Here is an 8,608-nt window from a genome sequence, read left to right as displayed (position 1 = left end):
ACACCCGCAGCACCAAGTCATCCTGTCTGCAGCTCTCTCCGGCGAGAGGTCTCACTTGGCGAGATTTACAACCTCAGGCAGAGTTGTCGGCAAGAAGGAAGAAGAAGGAAGCACACGCAGGACGCTGTGCTATGTCAAAAGTATTTATCCAAGCAGAAACCCCTGTTTTGTTCATCATCATCAGCAGGTGCAACACATGGAAAACAGGGTCAAGTACTTTTTTCCCTGCGCTCGCTCCGAGAAGTGAGGGTGAGGCCGCGGAGATAAAAGCGGCCGTCACTATCAGCTGATATGCACCAAGCTGCCATCGTGCCCTCCAGATGACTCCGCTGATTCATACTAGAACCTCTGCAGCAGCTCCTCTTGCACTGGAGCCTGCAGCACACAGTAAACAGCTTTGCCAATCCATCTAAATATTAGCAAAAGGAATGAAAGGGTTGACGGGATCAAAAACAACGTGACTCAAAAGAGCCTTTTCACCGTGGGCCGAGGCGGAGAGCTCGGCTGGCTGGCTCCGCTCGGAGGGAGTCGCCAGGCTGCGTGTGTTTTCTCACCAGCTTTAAATAAACAAGCCCGAGTCCAGATTTAATGAACAGGGAAAGCAGGCTGATGAGAGAAATCAATTTATTTAAGGACTGATACCGCATGATAAATAGTGGGATCTTAGCTGCTGTTTGCTTATACTTATTATATATTTTTGGAAGTGCCAATGACTGCGGAGTCGCCAAGAATTACACACCAAGACATTTACAGTAGCTGGTGAAATGTAATGGTTAGTTGCAAGGTAAAGAACTGGTTTTAATGATAAACCAGTTCAAGGGAAGCTGCAGATATTTAACTTCTCTTTGTTCTGTTTCTACGGCTAAAACCAAGGTGATTTCCTTTCTTCTGTCGAAGCAGCATTTGCATGATTTTCCTGTCAAACACATAAAAAACACAACTGTCCAGCCCGAACAAATACTGTAATTTCCATAACCCGTTGACTTTGTGAGTAAATGTAAAAAATGTCAGAAGAATAGGGACGGAGCAGTTAGACTGTAAACACGGTGGTGACAGGACAGCTATGAACACAGTATGTTTTTTTTTCGATGAGCTGGAACAAAAAAATCTTTGTGCGAGAGTTGAAATACAAGTTACACTGGGTGAGCAGCGTTGAATCCCTGAATCATTAAAGCCTTTGTTCTGGACTCGAAGGGGGGGAGGGTGCTGTAAAACAGTGTGTCAGTGTGACATCGTATGGGAATGTGTTTGTATTAGACCAATAAATCACCAGGGCTCATGATATCAACTGATATTAGCTCATTCCAGATATGTTAGTATCGGAGTGAATCAGTTTGTTTGTGTGTTTTTGTATAAGTATATTCACAAGTAGCTGTATGACAAAACTCCCTGCTTCATGGTAAGGAGTCCGCACTACTGTGTACATGAACATACTGCAGGGGCCTACAGGGGCCGATAGGGGCTGACATGGACCTACAGGGGCCGACAGGGGCCAACAGGGGCCTACAGGGGCCTACAGGGACCTACAGGGGCCTACAGGGGCCGACAGGGGCCAACAGGGACTTACAGGGACCTACAGGGACCTACAGGGGCCGACAGGGGCCGACAGGGGCCTACAGGGGCCGACAGGGGCCTACAGGGGCCGACAGGGGCCTACAGGGGCCTACAGGGGCCGACAGGGAATTACAGAGACCTACAGGGGCCTACAGGGGCCAACAGGGGCCTACAGGGGCCTACAGGGGCCGACAGGGAATTACAGAGACCTACAGGGGCCTACAGGGGCCAACAGGGGCCTACAGGGGCCTACAGGCGCCAACAGGGGCCAACAGGGGCCTAATTTTCTTTGGATCAAATGTTGGAAACGTCTCTTTGAGATGCCGGTCCATGTTGACAATTGTTGCATCATCTGCACATCCATGTTGCCTGATCACTGGGGAGGTCACTGAAACACATTGAATCCATTGTGAGGTTCATGGAACCAGTTTTGCTTTGTGACATGGTGCAATAACAATCTGTGGCATTCAAACGATGATGGACCTGTGTGAACGGGCACAAATTCAAATCAGGACCGGACCTTTGGCCCAAGTCAGGTTTAGTCCTAGGACTCATGCTGCACATACCAAATTCTCACTCATCAGAGCAGGCAGATTTTGTTCCACATTTCTCCACGTTCTCTTCTCACCACAGTTGTAAGATTCATTAGCTGAGGCACCGTTGTCTCTCTCTGTCTGATCTCTCTCATTGAAACGGTGTTTCAGTCTGAAAAACCACTGCTCACTATAGAGATTGTTTTGTGTATTGTCACCTAAACCCTAAAACTAAGCCTACAGACCTGCATTAAAAAAAACCAGTCCAACAGCAGTGATCAGGTCAGAATGAAGTGAAGTTCCTCACTCAGCTGATTGCATCATTTTGCGAATAAGCAGGTTAACAGGTGTTTAAACCAAATTGTTTGTGTATCGGAGAAATGGAAAACACAGATACAAACTAATACAAGAGTTAAAATAAGAAAAGTCAAAGCATGCAGTGTACAGTAAGAATCCAACAGCCCAAATAATGTCTTCAAAACCTTTTTAGTGTTTATTTAACCCTTATTTAACCCAACACAGCCTTGAGACTTGGAGCAGTCTCTCTACTCTGGAAGATGCATTAGACCGACATGACAAAAGATACAAATAAATAACGTAAACATATTTATTGTGAGCTAAATCTCGAGCCAAGGGGATCTGATCTTTCACCAGAACACAAAGTGCTCAGACAGAAGAGCCGTTTTATGCCACATCAGGGAAAAGAGAAATGTGCAAGAGAAACACAACCATGTCAGTGATGATATTTCAGGGGTCAGAAAGGAGAAGATATTATAAAGTAGAGAAGAAAACAACATCATTCCATCGCGGTATCCATGACTGGCTGGCTTTCAGATCAGAGGTTGCAAAGCGTTACAACCTCCGTGCTTTTATCATCCCCGGCGAGAGCAGCCAGGACGGGAGGATAAATGAGGAGCTGCACTCCACTTCGGTGTCAGGTGGGTTTCAGGTTCCCACTCGCCCAAAATGTTTTTAGTGTTGACTTTCACCTTGTAGTATGCCTCCCGCTCTCCTGGGCCTACTTATCATGTACAACAAGAGTGATTGATGACCTGGGGGAGTGAACATCAGTTTCAGGAGCTGATGCAGCAGCCGGCTCATAATTCTTTGACCACGTAGAGATTAAATTAAACTGGTGCTTTATTTATTTCCTGTATCTGTTAGATCTGCTCCTGATCTTTGAGGCGAGTCGGTGAGACAGTGTAGAAACAGGTGCAGGATTTGTTTGTCGCCCATGTTTGTCTATGGAAATACATATCTGTTTGGCGTGCCACGTGCTTTTTTCACGTTTTTTCTTTCTTTCTTTCCATTTTCAGGAACAGAGTAGAGGTTCTGTTAATGTTTAAACCCTCAGGTATAATCATTTGTTAATAATCTCTAAAGTGTTATCGGTTAAATCTTTTCTTTTCAACACTGAAAACAGATAATCTGTGTTTTTTTTTTTTTTTTTTAATGGAGTATTTACTAGAAGTTACTTTGGCTGGTTTCTATGAATTCAAACACGTCACTGAAGATGAATGTTTTGCATGAAAGCTTTGAAAATAGGACACACAGCATTAAAAGTACAGAGTAAACATAGATAAGGTTCTTATTTATTTTATTGCTAAGCAAATATTTTACGGTAATATGCTGATTTATGGTTTTGGGTTGATCCACACCAACAGACAATAGGTATTTCCGTGCACCTGTCTACTACACCTTAGGCTGGATTCTTTTTAATTTCCTTGTAATCTGAATTAATTAAATAAATGTGAAGGTAGAACAAAACATATTGTGAATTTCCTTACAGCTACCAAAGGTATAGTTCTATATTATAGATAATGACATATATAATATGATCTATATTTCTTACATGACTCAAAATTGACACTTAGCAGCCAAAGTTATATATAAAAAAATATTTATGTTTTGACTATAACTTTGTAGGAAGATAAAAATACGAATAACTTTAGGGAGACAGAAATTGACACGCAGAAAATGCTTCAGGTCACATTCAAATCTAAAAAACTCGGTATGTGACCAAGTCAATGGAGGAACGAGGGTTTAAATAGCTGTTTGCTGTTATGCAAAGGGCCATATCCGTCGCATGAGTTGGCAAATGTAGCCGATAACCACAGAAGCCACTGTCCACCAGCATTTGCATGACTGTTTAAACAGAATTAAACACACAGTGGTGACATATACCGGGTAGGCCGGTCTGTAGAGAGGTCTGACTCTCCTGGTCTGTGCTGCTTTGATCCCTGGATTATGGTTTCATCATTTAAGATGAGCTCAGCTGCTCCTCTCTGATCCGTGGGGGCCCCTCAGATCTCATTGATATATTACCTGCCTGTCAGGATGTGCAGATCGTATCACCTGCATGGCTCCCCAGCCTGGATTAGATTAAACCAACTCAGAAATGAAAGATTATACATTCTCTAAATAAGCAAAGTCATTTATATCAAGATTATCTCCCTGTCCACGAAAAACTTTGCGGGAGACGGATTTCTAAATTGAAAAACATATGACTGCAGTGCTGTTATTCAATCGGTCAAATATATTTCAGACAAGTTGTTTATTTAAAGTAAATTATTAACCTTTTGCTGCTAAACAACTTAAACATGAGGATTTGAGATCAAATATATATTTTAAAATTAAACCTAAACCAATCATTAATAGCACTGATTATAAATAATACTAACAATTGTAGTAATGTTCGGTATTATATAGTTAATGTCAATCATGATAAATTGTGGGTATTTTCATGGCCTTTACATGAATCATACACGATTATAACAGTCCACATTAATAATTCTCTGGGAAATTGTGGCAAAATGCTATAGAAAGTGGATCTGTCTCTACCTGCAACAAAATTGAAATGTCTCTTTCTTGACCTATGTCCTTGACTCATTAAGTTTCAAGGGAATCTATTCAGTCTGTAAAAGGGTCAGGCTTGAAGACATGACCTTCTTGGTGGAGGTCAAATTTATCGGAAAAGAATCACAAGAAAGTAAGACAATGCAAATACCAAACAATAATGCACCTTCAAACTGGTACAGACTCGCCTGATCAAAATCTCAAGCCAATTACCAGCATCAAAGAACTACAAGTATTTTACGGTTCCTATTTTACAAGATTATCGCTACAGTAAAGTGAGCGTCCTGTGACAAAGTTTTTTTACAAGGCACATTCCTTTTTGACAAGGAATGCCAACCGAGTGACCTGAAAATGAGGCGCTGAGCTCAGGTCTGACTTCCCAGTGAAGTCACCCATCAGGTCTTTAATACCCTCCATCCATTGGTTCTTCTTCACAGGCTCCTCCTCCAAGAGCATGGTCGTCAGTTAAACTCTTTTTTGCTGCAGCAGCGATGGCCTGTTGATCAACAGTGTGGCTGCGGTGGAGCTCTGCCGATAACGCGATGAGGTGCACTACTTTGGCCAGACCAATAAAAGCTCCATTACGATAAAGATTAGACGGAAAAAGTCGTATGATTCAGATAGCGACGTCTGAACAGGATGCGGTTAATCATACACCACCTCATGTCTTTCCATGACTTTGCTCTTCAGGACTACAAAAGAAACAGGAATAACATTACCAAGATGTAAAAATAAATGTGCAATTATATTGTAAAGAAAGCAAAAAACTCTTTGGTGCATTTCTGATTTTGTTGCATGGGTTGAAATGTGCAAAGTAAGTTATGAAGTTCCTTTTCCTTTTTCTTTGTCCTGCACATAGGAAGAGATTTCCCTGTTGTTTGTGTGTTTGCAGTAACTTGCATTGAACATGTGGCAAATGGCACAAGCAGTTTTCCCGTAGGACACCTGAGCACCGGGCTCCATCAAACAACCTTTGGTGCACAGACGCTGATAAACCGATGCTCCTCCACGTGAACCTGGGAGCTTTTGGTCTCCACCGCCTCTGATGAAATGACTGTTGCATTCCTGGCGAGGGTGAGTCAGATAAAGAAACACCGTGGACGCACATGCAGATTTCTCCTCGGCTCCTCAGTCAAAGGGCTCGGCTCCGCTCCTGCTGCAGGGTTTCCTGAGCTGGGCTGGACTTTTGCACACAGTTTACAATCACTCTTCAGGTATTCGTTTTTTTGCTATCACATGTAGTGACTCTAAGGGAGGATACATGTTGACAAAGACGTTGATGAATTTGACTTCCCTGCCGGGCGTCTCTCACAGCTTTCGCCATGCCCGGTGCTAACACAAGTTGTGTTTTCCTTTTCGTGTAATTAACATGTCAGCACAAGGACGGAGCCATTAATCTGCTCTGTTAGGCCCCGAGAAAATAATTTACAATGTGATGTTTTAGAAGTGTTACATTTAGTAAGTACGGACTTAATTTGATGTTTGATAATGTCGATTTAGAATGAGAAAACGTCAAGCACATAAAAAAAATCCGGAAGATAATGTAACAAGAAAAGGAAGTTCTATTTTTTCCTATTGGGCAAAACATTTATTTGCTTATATTAATACACTGTAAAACACTGAGCCCGTACTGTATAGTTCTGTATGCGGATCCCACAGCCAATGAAATATCCTTCACCACCACCAACACAGAGTGCACCTTCCTCACCACAGCTCTCAGACAATAATTGCAGCCTTTTCATGTTGCATGTGTTTTACGTTTCCTCTTTCGGACGACGGCGCAACCAAGCATTCCTCCGCAAGACCCGCAGAGTTTACCCAAGTGTGGTTTGGAGGCGAAATCTATTATCTGAGAGTCTGCTGATCTGACGATAGAGGAATGTAGGGGAGGGGGTGGGGGGGGGGTTGCCGGAGAGAAAAGGGGGAGAACCAAGCGACTCCGAACAGCTGTAGAGGCGCAGCCAAAACACAAGTGTCTCATTAGTGACAAACACGGGTGCTGAAGGAAAAACAAACACAGGCATCGGGCGAGTCAAATATTTGCCCAGTCTCGGTGGATCGGTGGGCGATGCAGCGGGCGTCTCGTGACTCAGGCGCTCACACGTCTGCAGGCGGACGTCTCCGCGCTGTAACGTCAACAGAATCGGCTTTTGATGGAGCCGCCGCCTCAGCTGAGACACACGGTGTGACCCGGAGTTTGCTCACAAGGCCGGTGAGCTGCGGATACACTGTGGCTTCCTTTGTGGCAACAGTCTCATTTGGGCCCTGTCAGAAAATTGTTAAAATTCCGCCCGTGTTTGTTCTCCGAGCGCTTTTAATCCACCGACAGTTTCCTGCCGCAAATCCTCCCCGTCGCACATCACACGTCGGGGGTTGAGAAAACAGCGAATTTCCCGCCGCTGCACTTACACTGCATGTGACTCAGTAGAGATACTGTTACCCAGACACTATAATTAAACTCGTGTTATGAATGCACACACCCTTCCATGTATCTTCCTCTGTAAGTGTAAGTGGTGCAATTAGATCCGTCACCTGTCAACTCTGATTATCAGGGAAAGCACCTTTCGGGGGGTAAAGATTTATCATTTGGTTTGATTTAATCATTTGTTTTAATACAGTTGATACTAGGAATTAAAACATGACAGCTCTCCAACAGGGAAAGTGGAGATTTCTCAATCATTTTCTCCAGCACTGACTGGACTCTACAGTGGAAGTCATTTTAAGGATCAGTGTGTTTTCTTTCAGCAAACATATGTCCTGTAAGTTTATATAAAGTGAGGCAATAAATGGAAAGGAAATATGATAGTTTGCAGTTTGAAATGCAATAGCTTCAGGATATGAAGGTTGCACAAATCTATGCAAACACAAACGTGCACGAAAAGACACAGTCGTGAAAAGTTCAGCTTCTCCTCTCTGATATTCGTCCTCCAGACAGTAGCGCGGTGGGCAGGAGGCCAACGATCTCAGACACAGACGGTATTAGGCGGCTGTCTCAGCTAATACTCAGACAATACTTCCTCCAGACAGCCACCGGTGATTCACTATAAGGCTGTTTACAGACACTCTAGTGTATGGTAGCAGATTGAGGCATAATCAAGGGACGTAAGACCGGAAACATGCAAACTTAACTATGAGGTTCTAATAGTTGCAAAATGTAAAAACGTTTATCTTTGGGAAGATATTTTCTAACTTGGGGGCAAAATCAATACTTTAAAAACAGAAACTGACACAAAGTGACGCATATCAACACACAGCATGAGAAGAGACACAGTTTTTTTGCTACAGTTTGTGCAAAACATAGAAACTTGCTGACACAATGTCAAGTTGAAAACATAAGGACGATGACACTTTTCATTTTTTGCGACAACACAGGTGGAAAAAAATCATTGCATTGATCCACTTTACTTTTTTCAGCAGATTTGTGTGTGATCGTGTGAATTATTTGGCTTTTGGTGCCTTTACCCGCTATCAGAACTAGATATGGTCACAGGCAAAGTGCATTCTGGGGGTCGAAGGTCAGATAAAACTCACAGTGATCTGCTGCTTTGTCGTGTTCCTCACAGGGATCCTCTCTGTTAAAACACATCTAGTTCCCATTCCGCCCCCCCCGCGCACATAACGCACCCTCCCACTCGTTTGACCTCTGACAACCGGGGCCCCTGCGC

This window comes from Limanda limanda, chromosome 17 (genome assembly GCF_963576545.1).
Source record: "Limanda limanda chromosome 17, fLimLim1.1, whole genome shotgun sequence".
Lineage (NCBI taxonomy): Eukaryota > Metazoa > Chordata > Actinopteri > Pleuronectiformes > Pleuronectidae > Limanda > Limanda limanda.
Note: the sequence above shows the minus strand (reverse complement) of the source record.